Source organism: Cyanistes caeruleus, chromosome Z (assembly GCF_971803275.1).
Source record: "Cyanistes caeruleus chromosome Z, bCyaCae1.hap1.1, whole genome shotgun sequence".
NCBI classification, from domain to species: domain Eukaryota; kingdom Metazoa; phylum Chordata; class Aves; order Passeriformes; family Paridae; genus Cyanistes; species Cyanistes caeruleus.
The window spans coordinates 43,295,059-43,310,848 of NC_141732.1; the positions used below are offsets into that span (position 1 = coordinate 43,295,059).

At 39.8% G+C, this 15,790-nt stretch overlaps 1 long non-coding RNA gene across 1 annotated transcript; it reads right to left on the reverse strand.

The window, feature by feature from the left end:
* Positions 1 to 8,995: 8,995 nt before the first annotated feature.
* Positions 8,996 to 13,442, reverse strand: LOC147648397 (uncharacterized). Its single transcript, XR_015280656.1, has 2 exons — positions 13,266 to 13,442; positions 8,996 to 9,359 (listed from the first exon to the last, which is right to left on the reverse strand). It is a non-coding gene; the product is annotated as an uncharacterized LOC147648397 (long non-coding RNA).
* Positions 13,443 to 15,790: the final 2,348 nt, after the last annotated feature.

Here is a 15,790-nt window from a genome sequence, read left to right on the forward strand (position 1 = left end):
AGTGGCTCTGACACGCATTTCTCCTAATGCAGGTGTCCTTTTTCAAGTTTTAAAAATGTACGCTGCTGCTGGTGCAGTGACTTTCTGTGAGTCAGCTGTATTAGATATGCAGCAGAAGCTTGCACCACATTTCCATTTTGTAGATGAACTATTTTTTTAGGTCTATTTTCCATCACCTTGTTACATGCAGAGCACTTGGCAATCACAGTTCTAAATCTACTTTTTTTTTGCGGGCAGTCTGTGCTCTTACTCACTGGGCTGTGACCCACGATGAGACATTATAATGGCAGATACATCAATTCAAGGAAAAATAAATACATGTCTTATATTAAACACTTAAGTAAGTCTGTCTTAAAGAAGTAAGTTAACAGTGCTGAGAAAAATCTGTTTTGCCCACCAGTAGAAAATAAAGATTCCTATTTTTCCGCAGAATATTCAATTTTTTGCATCCCTTCAGACTGTTTTCTTTGATGGTTTGTACATCTCATGCACACAAAGCTTAATAGCATCACCATCTTCTTCACCTGTGGCCTGAGAAATCTAATTTTTTGATTTTTTGATCCCTACATTGATGTAGGCATTTGTATTTTATTAAAAATGTCAGTCTGCTTCAGGCTTCAGTATAGGGATCCATTTAAATAAACCAGAATCTACAGCTGGTCTTCCAAATGCTGGTAACTGGAGGATTGACAATCTGTCAATCTCCTCAATGAGGTCTAATCCTGCAGTCAATCCAGCAGTGACATGATGTTTTTCTTCTGATCCTGGACATAATTTTGGTCTGTTGCTGTACCTGACCTGTATTTCTGTCAAGACACAGACGTACAGGTCTTTCTCACTCACTGAAACAAGAGTGAAGAGCGGCCAGACAAAGCAGATAAGTTATTTACAGCCATTACATCTAGATAAAGCCTTGTGGTTTTGTTTTTGCTGTGGTTTTTGGTTGGTCTGGTTTTGGTTTTGTTTTTTGGGGTTTTTTGGGGGGGGTTTGGTTTTGATGTTATTGTTGTTGTTTTGTTTTTTTATTTTTAATGATGTGTTTATGCAATTAATTACAGCAAAATTCGGAACATGGCATGATGGTCTACTCTGTGTCTTGTGATGCCTTTATTTATTTCTCCACCCTGGCCTGACATGTCTGTTTTAAGTGGTGCTGCACTGCTGGCAAACACTGGCACCAAGGTGGCAAGGGAGCAATTTTACTGGCTCTCCAAATGACAGAGTTAGTTATAGACACAGTGTGCAGGATGCAGGAGGACACTTGCACCCATCATTTCACCTTGTGGCATTTCATTTTTCCCAAGGAGGACTATAGAGGTGCAAAACCTCTGTTTGTTTAGAGCAAAGTCATATATTGACCCAACAGGGTTTTAGATAGTTCATGAAGTAGCATTCCCCTTAGGTTATGCATCATAAACACAGCCAGGAAATGAAATGTTTAGTTCTTTGAACCTCTTGGGGAAATGACAAACAACAGCTTATCTCTGTGGAAGTAATACCCCAGTGCTACATCTGAAAATATTTCTGCAGTTCTTTCTCAAGCAGTATCTGCAAGCTGTGGGACATAAAGTGTTACTGGAACACGTGTGAAATGAAAAAGGGAGAGCTTGAATGACACTTTGTAAAACTGGTGAAGGCATATAACATGCTTGCTGAGATTAGACGTTATTTCAGGTTTTGGGCGTCTTTAGAGTTAACCAAACACAACACAGAGAGAAGGATGGAACGTGTGAGCACCTTGCATCCTAAGTGGGAAATTAAGTAGCAGAGCAGTTGTTTCATTTCATGTTTTTAGGACAGTTATATGCAGGTGCTTTTCCATTTTAATGCTTTAAAATTAGAAGATATTTAGGGTAAGATTATAGCTAAAATAAAGGCTTAAGAGTGAAATGAATTCTTCTTCTGTACAACTGTAGTAAAGACAGCTGAATTCTTTTGTGATGTAGTAGGGTTTTTTCCCTGAAGATGCAGGAAATTAAAGATATTTCATTAGCAATGCATACAGACTGCCTTATTCTTTACAGGATTAAAAGCCAGAATAAATCCTGGACAGAAAATAAAGTACTCAGAGTTAATCACCTGGGTATAGAAATCCATTCTGGTACTTTGGTTATCATCACAGGCATACACTGGCTAGCACGGATGCAGGGCACTGAGTCTGGAAGGAAATGGCCCAGTCTAGAAAGTTTTATGCAGGTAAGAATTCCAATGAAGTCCTAACTTTTAAATGTTAAGAAATTTTCTAAATTACTCTCACACCGCAGCTAATAAATTTAGCTACAAAAAAATGTCATACTTGAAAAATTTACAGATGTTATGGATATATATGCCAAGGAAGCACTCTGACCATGTAGCAGCCATTTAGTATATCATAATTTTTTTATTTTTTTTTTTTTTTTTTAAATCCCATGGAACAAAAAGCAATTTAAGTCACAGAGAAATAGGTATTGGAGAATTGAGGTTAGAATGTGGTACAATAATTTAAACATCATGTTCCTAAAAGTCTGAAAATGGAACAGGAAGAATTTTTGAAAAACTGTCTTTCTACTCACCTGAAAGTTCTCCACATTTCAGCCAAAATATATATTTAAACCATTTTACTCAATTTTTTAAAGTTTATTATTTACTAGTGAATAGTTGTTAGTATGTTTTCTATAGAGACTAATTAAAGACATTTAAGTTTGAGTGGAAATAAATCTTCTAGATGTTAAAAAGTAGAAATTTTGTATTTACAAGCCTCAGCCAGACGCAGGATGCAACAATATTTAAAGTAGCTGCAACTGTCTAGATATTCTCCTGGATTACCAAAAATATTTGTGGAGGCTGCCTGAAAGATTAAAGCACTATCCTTCCCAGTAGATTTCTGACTTGTAGGAGAACGTGGGTTTTAAGAGGCCTTTTGATTGATCTGGATTGATCTGGAGCATGCTTTGAGGTTGTGTTGGTGGAAGAGAGAAGACTGAAGGAGATTTTTAAGAGGTCAAGCATTCTTGTGCAGCTGAGACTACCCGAAGAATTCTTATGAACACCCTGGTGTTCTTTTGACATAAATTACAAGCATTTCATTTGAAGTATTTTTGTACCTAGAAAATGTCAAGTGAATTCTGGTTCTTTAGTTAGACTGCAATTTTAGTGAAGGTTCATGTGTCTAAGAAGACTCTCACAGGAGGCAAAATTTGTTTTTGTGATTACAGGTTGATTTTCCTATCTGTGAACCTTTCACCTTTCACTTCTTGATAGAAATTTTGCCGTATGTTCAAGCCAGTATGTTAAGCCTGGGGCAACTAAATTTCCTGTGAAGTTTTGTAGTGTGTTGGACCTTTTAATATTTTGGGCCCAGACTTCTTTGGAGAGTTAGTTAAGTCAAAGTACAGCTCTAAAAAGAAACATATTCTTATAGTTGGAAGTAAAACTGCATTAGGTCCAATTCTTTAGACTGTTTAGATTTGTGCTGGTTAAATATCCATTAGTTATAATTAGAACTTCCTCGTCTGTAAGAAATTTCATTTTCTCCTTGGTTTGCCTTGTCTTATTGTGGTTCTTTTCCCTGCAGTGAATAAGTAACCTGCCTTCTGATAAAAATTATCTACATGACCCCAGATCATGATTTCACATGAAGCTTATCCTTTTTAGAGAGCAAGACCATGTAGTCTATAGGTGTTTGCAGAGAATAAGCCCATTACACAGAGGATGCTTTTGCATTCACATCAGAACCTGAGAAGTGTCAGGAGGGACCTGTGGGAGGAGAAAAAACTGCCCACAGCTAACTAATGGGAAGACAGGAGAACCTTGCTCCATCTTTAGTTATCTTATGTGAGGCTGGATGGCCTTAGGACAGGTGTCATTAACAGAATGCTCTCACGTTCTGTGTGTGTCTCTTCAGACACCTGAGGTGAAATTAATATCACCAAATATAGATGTCTCAGACACATTTCATCTGAATGATACCTGAGCCTTTATGGCCAGTAGAAGCACATCTGGAAGATGGCTCCTTCCACTTCCAGGAACATAGCTAAGTGATACAAAGTGCCCTGAAGAAATGTCAGGGTTTCTCCAAGTGACTTGGTGACACCAGGTGGGAGGAATCTCTTGCCAAGAGACATGATGGCATGTCAGAGTGTCAGCAAGAATCAGTAGAAGCAAAGAACCTCTAAGACTGCTGAAAGGTCAGATTGCGTCAACAACTTTGGAATAACAGAAACAAGTGTACACCACCATGGTGTAGCTATTATTTGTCAATGCATAAATTACCAAAGGCAACAATTGATAGAAGATTGATAATTCTCAGTATTGAGAGGAAGTTTGAAAGATAACTCCATTAATGCCTGAATTTCATTCAGGTTACAGAGCCATGTTAACTGCTACGCTTCATTCACTGGACATTGAGAAAAAAGATGTAAGACAGTCTGCAACAGTTCTGCAAGAAAGTCTTTTGTATCTTATAATTTACTGCTCCTTAATTATCCTTAATTATCCATTGAGATCAATAATTGAGCATGTTGGAAACAACAGCATGAAAGCAAGTTATACCTTTTCTAAACTTCTAGGATCCAAAGGGTGAATGATTATGTGTATTACATGTACATGTCTAGACTTTCTTCAGGTAACTGATACTTAAACACTATATTAAAACAATCAGAAATTATGGTTATCTGATTTATATTAAGAATGGAATAGCATATGACATAATTTTATGGGTTTATGTGCATCAATCACAAAATCAGATGTGAGGGTTTGGCATTAAAAAAGGTGTGATTGGTGCACATAAACCTATACAATTATTAGAAAATACATGGCAGGATTTCAAGCAACAAGACCTTTAGACTTGAGATCTCTCTAGTTCTGCAGTTCTCAGTTTTTCTAGAGAACACCTTTGGGTCTGTAATAAAAACCAGCTGAGTACAGAGACCAGTCTTATAGCAATACTTAAGATAACCTTTTTACTTTCTGATTTCAAACCTACTTATTTATTTTTACAGAACTATTATTTTCCCCTTAATTTTCTGAGGATTCCATTTTGCACCTGCTTTATGATGCCTTCAGTCCTCCTTAACTTCCTTTTCCCTTTCTCCACCATCCCCACTCCTCTCTGAAGTACAATGTTTGACTTGGAAGGTCTCCTAATGACTTTAAGGACTAGAACAGCAAAAGGGAAAGTGAATGATTTAAAGAAGTGTAGGAATACACCCTTTCAGAGCCAAGAGCAGCACATAGGCAAGGATGGAAAAAAAAACAGTGACTGTGCAAAGGTACCTCAAATAGTAGTCCACTTAGCAAAACAGATGTGGAGATTTGTCACTGATCTTTGCAGGTGCTCTGAAGTTTTTTGAAAAAACATTCATACCAAAACAAGTGTGTGCCAGTTTCAGTCCCTGAACATGAGTTCTTCTCAGGCTGAAAGGAATGAATTTTTTTGTTAATATTGTATCTATATGGCCTTTTGAAGGCATCAGGTGCTACTGAAGTATTATTATATTCAAATAACAAAATTAAATCTTGAAGCATCAAACATTTAACCCTCTCTTATCCAGAGAAACACACAAATACAGTACTGTTCTAATAAATCCTTAATTTTACAGATTTCCTGCTGAAGTTTCTGACTAATGGTAAGTTATTTGTTCAGAAAGATTTTATGATGCTCATAAAAATTCAATCACAGTTTTAAAATAACTTGTAGTTTTTCTGTAACATGATGCTGCCATCTCAGTTCCCAGAGGGTATATTAAATTCAAGTAGCAATAACAAATCATTTAAGCAATAAATAAATAACCTGAGACTGAGTTGTTAAGAGTTAATAGTCTCCCATACACTCAATAGAGACTGAGGCTCCACTCTATTAAAGTGACCCCCGGGGCCATGGGCCAAATTGCACCCAGTTGTTTTGTGGAAGGTATTCATCCCTCACACATTCATTTCCTTCTTTATGTTGTCTCCTTTCATCAGTGAAGGCACTCTGCAGTTCCTGAGTCCAGAGAACAATTACGGTACAGTCTCAGAGAAAAGAAAGAAAACTGGGGTCATAAATATGTTAAATGGGTACGTGGGTTTAAGTGGCTTTGTAAACTAAACACGAGGGAAACCTCAGACTAATTAATGAATATGAAGCGGCATGATAGGAATGTTTTAAGGGGAAATTCACATTACACACACACACACAAACCTAAAAACATTTTTGTTTCTTCCAGTCTAAAAATTTGTTCCAGCAGGACAGTCATGACACATGCTTGTGTTTTACTGAAATGGTATCCGGGTAGAAACTGACTGCAGAGATAGCTGAGCTGATAATTCATTCTCATCATCTTATTGGGAACTAAATTCTTTCCTCCACAAAGATCAGGCATTTATCATGATAGTCTAGCTATGTGAAAAAAAGGCAGGAAGATTTATGGCTCAAGCCCAAATCACCATTTAACTTCACCTTGTATGTCAATTCGTGACCTGACTTACACTCACTGCTAAAATAAACATGGATTCATTGAGTGCCAGTGGTATCAGAATTAGATCCTATTATAAAAATAACATTATAGGCCCCAAACAGCAGTATCCTTTCAATTCTTGCAGTGGGACAATTTTTGCTCTCAGGGTCTTCTCATGTGCAAAAGCCAGCAGGAGGCAGAAGAAGGGCAAGAGCATCTATGGGCTTTCCCTTACTAAGAGTGCTTTCCCATATTTATATCAGTCCAAATTCTGGGGAACTTTGTTCCTGAGATCTACTACAGCTTCTGCTTCCAGCCTCCAGTGCTGTCTCCAGGTCCACAGCTTGCATCAAAATGCTAGTTGATTTCTGTGGGGAGTTCTCTGTGTCTGATTTTTGGAAAAACAAAAAACAAACCCAATATGTTAGAAAGCAAAATTATTTGTTTTAGCTGAAATCAAACTCTCTATAGGAAAAGACCAAAATATAGAGGAGTATTTTTTCACCAAAAATCCTGAAGAGGGTTGATAGTTCTATGCAGATTTTTTCATATACAGTGTAATGACCTCATAGTCAGTGCAATTCAGGGTGGTGTTGCCAGCAGCACAGTAGAACTGGAGGTCCATGCTGTCTTTGCCTTTTCCAGACACCCCTCAGGATACTGCTCACTTGGATTGATGCTGTCTCTGTGCCTGCTGCCAAATCCCTGGTTACCTTAGTGATGTCTAAGGAGGAAACAAGATTCATGGGGACAGCTGCTTCTGCAGCAGTGGATGAGGCAAGCTGTGTGCTCTTTTGGCACAACAAGATGTGAAATGACTGGAATTGAGGAGAGATGAATTGCTATCCCTGATGCTATTGTAATTCCTTCCACCTTTGGCAGTATGGCCAGGTGATTTTTAGAGGACAGGGACCATCTGAAGGGAGATGGAGGAGCAGAAACTAACCAGTGTCTCCACCCTTGGTTGAGTGGCTGCAAAAAAATACCTACTTTGCTCAAAACACAAAGCTGTGACTTGGCAAATTTTGCGTGCTCTTTGCAAAAAATAACATCTTGCCCGGTAGAACGTACAGGAGCTTCTCAGTCTGTGAAAGGTAACTAAGGAGTAATCCATCCCCCCCTTCAGGCAAAATGGGATTGGCCACCTTAAACTGGTGGTTGAAGTATTTTGAGGTGCTCCCAGTGATAGGCCAGGGATTTGAAGTGGGCAGGTGATCCCTGTCACCTGCAGTACCGCAGAGCTGTAGACCTCTGCCTGACCAGTCAAGTTGTTCTTAAAGCTTTACTCTGGTGCTGATGGTCCTTAAAGACCACATCTGCTCATATCATAAACCTTTGTTCTTCCCCTATCTCCACAGGATCTCCACAGTAAGTAACTTTCCTTTGCATGGAAAGTTTCAAAATCCATTGTGAGTATTTCAGAAGGCTACAAATGAACACAACAGAAACTTCCTAGATATGTCATTATTGCTGCAATTGATGCACATATATTACAGCACTGATGTCTATGATTGCCACTTTGTTTTGGTCATAATCCTTTGCTCTCTTTTGTTCCTTATTCTCCAGTTCATGATACCTAACACATTTGATCAAGTCAGCTTTTAGACAATGACAAATTCATTGGATGTTGGGACTAGGCAGCTGCTGTTGGTGTCCCTGGTATGTGCACACACTGCTCCTTATGTTAGTCACCGGGTTCCATACAATTAATATCAAGGAGAGATTTTAGTTGAGGTCAAGAGAGGGAAACCCCAGTCCAGAAGGATGACAAAAGAGCCACTGCTCCTGCTAGGCATGGAGAGGAAAACCTTTCAACAAGCTTTTATCCCAGGACTTCAGAGTATGGGGTTCTAATGTGTATAATATATATGTAACAATAGTAAATGTGCTTTTAATTTCCCTGTTTAAAGTGCTGGTGAAAAGCAGCCATAGCATAGAAAGAGAGGCAATGACAAAATTAAAACAGTGCAGTTAGCCTGCCATAGTGTCACTACATTATTGACACAGTTACACAGAAAGGTATGGATTGTGTTTATTCAGCAGCACTCAAAATATTCCTAAGTTAAAGCATCCCATGGAAGGCAATGGAAAGAAGTTTTCAGAAAGGAGTAAGTGAGCTGGTTTAACTTTTTGCCAGGAAAAGACCATTTTCTTTCTGTCCCTTTGGCCAGCTTCTCAGCTGACAAACCACCATTGTCTTCGATGCAGTGACACTGATCTATACCAGCTTTTCAGCTAATGGATAGTTCACAGGCCACTTCTGGTTTTTGTCAAGTGTAGTCAAGATTTGTAAGTATTTTCATCTTCTTTTTTTTTTTCTTTTTTTCTTTTTTTACTTTTTCCCAACTCTTTTACTTGATGGCCTATCAGCTCACTGATCTGCTAGTTTAAATGGTCTGAGCAAGAGGAGCAAGAGTAATTTGCATCCTATAAATGAAATTAAGGGGTGATTAATGTAAAAGGACTAAAACAAGCAGAAAGCTTTCAAGATCAAAAGCTGTTTTCTGAGCACCAGCATGTAACAAGTGGCACCACTCCACGTTCAGGACAGAAACAAAGGCAGTGCTTTCAGTGGGTCATTTTTTCATGGTTATTATTTATTTATTTTCGCTATTCATTCAGCTCAAGGCTGAGCACGGACTGAGAAAGGAATTTAGGTTTACAGCCACCATCCCAACATCAGCAAAACTATAAATAGTGTCCAGTCTTTTATCCTTTGAACAACCCGAAGATCCTTGTACGTCTGCGGAAGTGTTAAGCATGCCAAAGGAGCCCTGAGTGGGGCCTTTGATGAATAGGCTTCCTTGTGCCTGTGATTACACAGGTAGATGGTGACAAGGCAGACAGTGTCCAGTCCTAACAGCAGTCTTCATGTTTGGGAGATGATTCTTGCAAAACCTCTGTTCTGCTCTGTCTGATCCTTCTGTTCTCCTCCTAGATAGGCTGGATGGGAATAAAAGTACATCCTATTCTTTTCTGGCTTCAGCAAGGAGGCAAGCATGACACAGACTGAAATGGGCATTTTCTCTCTGGACCAGGGGTTAGCAGTGAGCACGCTGCCAACAAGACTGAGTGAGGCCTGGAGGCTGTTCACCTGTTGTCTCCCCCTTCCAGCTCCTGGCATATGGCTATGCTTTGAAACCACAGAAGCACTATAAAAATTTAGTATTTTTTCTAATTACACAAAGCGATATATCATCTGCATTTGGCCTGTTTGAGCTTTTCTGTTCAAACCAAATACAATGCTAGGTGTTAACTTGGTAGTTTTTTCCACATTGGTAGCATTTCATGGAAATGTGAAAATGAAAGGTGTTCAGCAATAAACTACTGTCTCTTTCCTTATTAAAATTGTCAGGATAGTAAATCAAATTTTTAATGGCTAGCAAAAAAAATTAGTTCATTTAAGAAACCAAGGGAATGTCTTTTGTGGCACCTCTAAAAATATCACCTGGTACCAGTTAGCTTGGAGACACACACATGTGACAAAGTTTATAGAGAAAATGATGATGCACACTTCAACTTGGAACATAGAGCCTCAAAACACACACTTCATATTTTCAAGTGGCTTCATGTGTGATGTGATCTGTGGCAAGAAAGATAACCATTATCCTTATCATCTAGTCAGTACTTTGAGTTTCATAAATGCCATCACAAGTATCTGATTGATTTTTTTTAAAAATCTAAATATATGAAATTTTGATTTTTAGGTACACTGAATGATGAGGACCACATAAAAACCACAACTGAATTTGCAGGATAAATTATGGTGTATAATTAAAGAATAATGGATAAGTGAAATAGAAGAATAAAATCTTTGCCTTTGAGGTGATTGATTGATCCTGCAGTTCTGACGCCACCTGAAGTGAGGTTTAAAGGAATTTTGCCACAGGGAGGCTAGAGGCAATGAAAGTTTGTGCCTAGTAGCCTTTTTGACTTTTTCTCTTTCTTCTGTGGAGGATCAATCTGTCAAACTAAAAGAAAAATAGACTTCCTGTCCATTACATATACAAGTCCTTGAATTATCTTTAGCATTGCCTTTTCACTGAACTGTGAGACAACTTAATTTGAAATTACTCTTTTTGGAAATCCTAAACCTTTGACACATTTCATTAGGCACAAAATTATTACAGTTATCAGTTAATTTGTTTGAAGACTTGGTAAACACTTGTTACAAAGAGTTTTAGAGACATCTAGTAGTTAGCAGAAAAGGGAAGCTGTCTCCAATCCTTAGTTTATTTACTTAGCACTTATTAAGCACCACTTCTGTATCTACCCAAAAAAGAAATATTTTAAGCAAACCGTAAAAGTAGGCTTGACCCTTTCACAGGCACATCATAAATCAATTGTTAAAGCAAGGGTGAAAACTCTGAAAGAGGTCAGAGGTGGAAGAGAGGTCATCTCTGAGAAGGGACAGTGTGAAAATCCATGAGGGGTGGAGCTTAGCCAGAGATAAAGGCTGGAAAAAAAGAAATTCTAGCAGTGGCAAGGTTCTTACACCATGAAAATGCCAATGAAATCATAGCTATTAGAGTGCTGAGATTATTCACAAATAATTTCTAAACCTGCAGCTCAGGCTTCCAGATCAATGATGCCAGCTCCTCTGCCTAGTGTCAGGGGCATTTTTTTAAGCGGAGCATTTACTTTTAGTCATACATAAAGTCAGTACAACACTTCTGTTTCTCAAAAATTTTGCCATTTCTTCAGCTAGACTTTGCTTGACTTAGCTGACACCAGGTCAGAGAGGTTTACCTCAATGACATGACAAAACCTGTGGGCAAACTTTGATAAGTTGGGAGCAAGCCCTGCATGTTTGCTGCTATTCCCTGAGAAAGCAAGGAAGTCTGTGTATGTTTGACTTCAGTGTTTTTGCCTTCCTGTGTTAAACTACCAGTGCACTGCTATGTTTAGGACTGAGACTCCAGACAGACTTAAGAAAAACTGTATAGTGGCATGAGATGGAAATTACTCTCTGAATATATTTGGAATAGTGAAAATAAAGCACTACCAACCACACTAATTTGCCACTTTGTCAACTGTGGTTTCATCTCATCTTCAGTCAAAAGGCATTAAATGGTGCAACTTTAAGATTTTTTCAGTTTTTTACCAGCCTCACAGTTGTTAGTTTGCTGGGTTTTTGGGGGGGTTTTGTTTTGTTTTGTTTTTAATGCAGGTTTTAGCTGAAATGCAGAATTTCAATGAAGAGCTCTATTTAAGCATTTGTTTCACTCAATAGACTAAAGTTTAAATTCCCAACAATTAAAGTTATTCAGATTTAAATGGGAAGATTTCCTGATTGTTTTGTAACTGCACAATTTATAAGTCATAATGACATTCCTTCACATTGTCCAGAAAAAACAAAGGCTGATTTATTTCCTAACAACAAAGGCAAATGGTGAGGCTGTATGAAACTGCTTCCTTATTTTCAATGGGTCAGTGCCAGGCTGTTAGGTATCATTGAACCCCTCCTCCCATCTATGGCTTTTCCCTGAAGCAAAGTCCTCGGAAACATTAGTGATCTGTGGAGCACCCCACGTACTGAGTGCCACTGGACACCCAGATACAGTGCACAGTCTGGTACCTGCACAGTCTGTCGCCAGAGACCTGCTTGGTATTCATTGTCAGCACTGATTGCACTGGGCTTACTGAAACACGGCAGAATGCATTCATCTGGCTAATGTATATACCTTCATTGATGCTGCATTGTGATGTAAACAATGTCCTGTTCCTTCCTTATAGTAACCTAATTGACAGCCAGGCATTTTGAGTGCTCCAAAGGCCTATTGTTGTGGTGAATGCCATAACAATAGGATTTCATATAGGTTGGGGCTTAGGAAGAGTACAATGTCCTTTTCCTGATATAAAACCAAGAATTGTGTACTGGATGAGAGTGGGATAATGGGTTCATCATGGAATTAAGGTTTTAGCTTTGTTGGGAATCGGCCACTTATTTTTATAGATACACTTGTTTAAAATCTTCCCCTTGAATTAAATGCATATATTGTCTCTGTAGCTGTATTTTTCAAAACCCGTATCTATTACTCCCCTGACTCACACGATGTGAAGCTTTAAACTACGCTTACTGCTATGTCCTGTCAGCCAGTGGTGAATCCCCTGCTGACTTCTGCAGCAATCAGAAGCAAAGGCAACAGATATCACACCCTTCATCTGAAGAACAATTTTATGATGATATTGCTAGCAGCTCAGCCCAGAATGTGGGAGTTTTAGGCACAGGGGTTATTTCAACCCCTTAATTATGAGTGCTTTCTATTCTTTGCCTCCCCCTGGAGTCAGAATCTCTTTCTCTTCTGTCTTGCATATTGAGATACTGCCAGTCACAGGCTCTGTTTGAAGGTCTGGCCCTCAGCCTCTGGGATTGTGAGAAAATACTGAAAAAGAAAGTTGATAAAGACCTGATATTTGGAAGGATCTCAGCTAAATAATATGATCTTTGCTGGTTACAGCCTTCTGGTAATGAGGACATTGCAGTGCCTTCTGATAATTAAACTTCAATTTGTTTCCTTCATGGCCACACATTTCATGGGGACAGATGAAACAAGAAGAGGTGGCTGAGAAAACGTTTTCAAAATCCAGAACGAACACAAATCAAAGTGGTCAAGGGGCTGTCATTTGTGCTGCTTCAAAGAGTTTGCTCTGACACACTAGCTGGTACTGAACAGATATTTGACCCACCTGATTCTTCTAGCTGAATTCTCAAAAGAGCAGTTTGAAAGACTCCCTTCCTCATGAGGGTGTTTAGTCTCCATAATTGAGAGGATTTTCTTGAATAGCCCAGGGTTTTTGCCCCTATAGAAGCCACACTTAAAGAGTGCTGAACATTCAAAGACTCACCTGAAATCAGTCAATCATTTTGATACTCTCCTGAGTAAGATAATTTTTTTGCTTCTGATAAATATTATTTAGTCTGAGATTCTCAAAACTGCTGAAGCAGCTTAGGCATGCTTTTCCTACTGTAGATGAATGGGTCCTGTGTTTTCAGACAGAAATTCAACAGCATGTGGAAATCCAGTATCTAGAATGAAAAGGGACAACAGCTTAATCCTATACACATGGATTCTGGCAGCAGTAAAAGCCCACAACTCCTGCTTTGCTGGGTAAAAACAGACGTAGAATATATATGAAGTCTGTACCTTCAAGTACATGGAAGTAAATCAAGCCCAGATATTGAGATCTTTCTCTGTCTCCTATGTATGTGTTCAGGCATGTGTTTGAATGTTCTTTTCCAAAACACAACATGTTTAACAACAATTTTTTCCCACGCATACATCCATATGGTCAAAATTAATCTTCACATTGATTATTTTAATTGGTTGAATATGTTTTAAGAGGTTGGGAAGAGTGGGATTTGCAATATTTTCCTGCTCCCCTCTTTGGCCTACTAGTAAGTCTTCAAATGCAAGCACCTTCCTCTCATACTCTCTTTCCTGGGATTCCTGAAACACATTCAAATAGCTTCGCAGAAATGTTTAGCCATCTCAGTTGCAGCTGGACTGTTGTGATGACGGCAGCTGCTAGGTGAAGGATGGACAAGCTCCTCTTGGCGTCACTGCCAAGTGCATAAGGACAAGCTATCTGCAGATGTTGAAACTTGATTTGGGTGGAAGAGTAATTTCCTATTAGTATTATTACAGGGGATGGGCAGGTTCACATTGCCTGAATGGGCTCAGACCCAGTGGGCTTGAGAATTCACTAAAAATGCACGTTATTTATTTTGTGTACCTCTGGAAAAGGAGCAAAACCAACCCATTTTTTGTCAGAAAAAGAAACAAAAGCTCTAGTGAAAAGATATAATCCAGGGTGGAGAACCTAATTCAGTGAAAGAGAAAACCATAAATAAACCCAGGCCATAGTATATCAGCCTCTTAAATCTGACTTTTTATAAGTACAGCAGGGATTTAAAGTCAGGAATTGGCATCCTACAGCCCACCTGTTATTAAAAAGCAAACTTTTATTTTTTTAAAAGAGAGGGAGAGGAGAGGGAGAGGAGAGGGAGAGGAGAGGGAGAGGGAGAGGGAGAGGGAGAGGGAGAGGGAGAGGGAGAGGGAGAGGGAGAGGGAGAGGGAGAGGGAGAGGGAGAGGGAGAGGGAGAGGGAGAGGGAGAGGGAGAGGGAGAGGGAGAGGGAGAGGGAGAGGGAGAGGGAGAGGGAGAGGGAGAGGGAGAGGGAGAGGGAGAGGGAGAGGGAGAGGGAGAGGGAGAGGGAGAGGGAGAGGGAGAGGGAGAGGGAGAGGGAGAGGGAGAGGGAGAGGGAGAGGGAGAGGGAGAGGGAGAGGGAGAGGGAGAGGGAGAGGGAGAGGGAGAGGGAGAGGGAGAGGGAGAGGGAGAGGGAGAGGGAGAGGGAGAGGGAGAGGGAGAGGGAGAGGGAGAGGAGAGGAGAGGAGAGGAGAGGAGAGGAGAGGAGAGGAGAGGAGAGGAGAGGAGAGGAGAGGAGAGAGAGGAGAGGAGAGGAGAGGAGAGGAGAGGAGAGGAGAGGAGAGGAGAGGAGAGGAGAGGAGAGGAGAGGAGAGGAGAGGAGAGGAGAGGAGAGGAGAGGAGAGGAGAGGAGAGGAGAGGAGAGGAGAGGAGAGGTCTCACTTTATTACAGACTTTACAACTTTTACCGCGTTTGCGTGGGAAGGATCAAAAGTACAGATGTCATATCAGTGCCTCAGGGCATCTGTGTAAGCTGTGCCATTGTGTCCTTGCTGTTTCACTTGAAAAGGGTTGCACTGGGTAAGTTTCTTAAAATGTCTAGGTCTTTGCCTTGAAACCTCTAGGTCTTTTGCCTCTTGACTTGAAAACTATGTAACTGTTTAAAAAGCCTCTAAGAATTGCAGTATGAAAGGAGATAATAGCTCTGAAGCAGTCTGTTGTTTTGCCAGGCCCTTATTTTTGAAGCTGGTAATATTTTGTCCTCTACACAGTGAGTTTCTCCCCAGAGGTCAGCTGAGTCAGAAACAGGACAACATTGCAGGAGATCACTCTCCAGTGATGGAAAAATATTAGTGTTGATGAGTCTGAACTGCAAATGATAGCTGAGCCACATCTATGGGTGGCACCAGGGTAAGCAAGCTTAATTTGCAGCAGCTTACGTCCTAACACAAACGCACACATATAGTGGAAGTTTTCAAGCAAAAAGGCATAATTTAAATGGGTAAAAAGCAAGGAGTAGACCCAGTCATGCTTTAGTCATTAGCTTTTAACTTGAAAGTCAACTTTAGAGAAAAATGGTCCGAAGAAGAAGCTATCTCAGCAAGAAAAGGTTGAAAATGAAGCATGGCATTTATAAAACAGCTTTTGAGAGAGCAGAAACTCTCCTTCAGGCATACCACAGGTTTCCACATTTCTCTCGAGCAAAGTGCAACATGAGGAGCACGCG